The sequence below is a fragment of the Mandrillus leucophaeus genome, unplaced genomic scaffold, assembly GCF_000951045.1.
Source record: "Mandrillus leucophaeus isolate KB7577 unplaced genomic scaffold, Mleu.le_1.0 Scaffold1555, whole genome shotgun sequence".
NCBI classification, from domain to species: Eukaryota; Metazoa; Chordata; class Mammalia; order Primates; family Cercopithecidae; genus Mandrillus; species Mandrillus leucophaeus.
The window spans coordinates 15,575-15,895 of record NW_012101538.1 but is presented as its reverse complement, the minus strand read 5'-3'; positions in this window follow the sequence as shown (position 1 = coordinate 15,895).

Genomic DNA, 321 nt, shown 5'->3' with positions numbered 1-321 from the left:
GTGCAATTTGTATTATATGAAGCATTTCATATTTTTAAAAATTGTCCAATTTTCTCCATGGATTAAAAATTAATGGGAAAGTTTCAAAATTGCTCTGTTAATGTCTCCAGAGACAATTAGAAGTGAATAATCAGGAGTCCCATCTTCAGGACCTCCTTGAGCCGGTTTCTAACGGGAGAGGGGGGGCTTCAGGGCGCCTGCTGAGGTCATGTCACGACGTCCCATCAGATCCGATTCTGGATCCCTCCGAGTGAGAATGGATGGGCTGAGCACATCGACTGAGGCAGGCAGGGCCTGGCTGCAGCCCAAAATGATCCCATG